The sequence below is a fragment of the Scardinius erythrophthalmus genome, assembly GCF_964197995.2.
Source record: "Scardinius erythrophthalmus genome assembly, chromosome: 2".
In the NCBI taxonomy this organism is placed as follows: domain Eukaryota; kingdom Metazoa; phylum Chordata; class Actinopteri; order Cypriniformes; family Leuciscidae; genus Scardinius; species Scardinius erythrophthalmus.
Genome location: NC_138222.1, coordinates 60305934 through 60306505, shown reverse-complemented (window position 1 = coordinate 60306505; position 572 = coordinate 60305934).

Here is a 572-nt window from a genome sequence, read left to right as displayed (position 1 = left end):
ATAATTAGCTTACGACATTTTCTCCACATTCTTCAACTAAACGTCACCAGTTACTCATTTCCAAGTCGAGGTCGGTCTTTTGATGCTGGATACGAGTGGAAATGAATATTGATAACTGCATAACATATGAAATAAAAATAAATAATATGCATGAACTGTAATAATTATAATAATAACTGCATAAACATAATAATACAATAACTAAATGTCGTAGCATAACACACACACACACAAAAAAAAAAACACATTATCATCGTTAATTACTTTTTATATTCTATTGACAGTTGGCCAATGGCTGTGCGCCTCCTGATTTTTCGCTCAGTCTTCTATAACCGTGGATTGCCATTTGTACATAAATCTAATGCAGCGTGTTATTTCGGTTAAAAAGGCTCAGAAAACTCAACTATATTTATTCATTTATAATATTAACACTGTGAAATACTAAAAACTCATTTTATTTTTATGCTGGATATTTAACTTTAATAATGATTGGATTAATGTAATCACTCTTTCTTGGAGAAATTGTGTGGCTCTTAAAGGAGCCTTTGGTTTGAAGAGAAACTTCCGTCAGT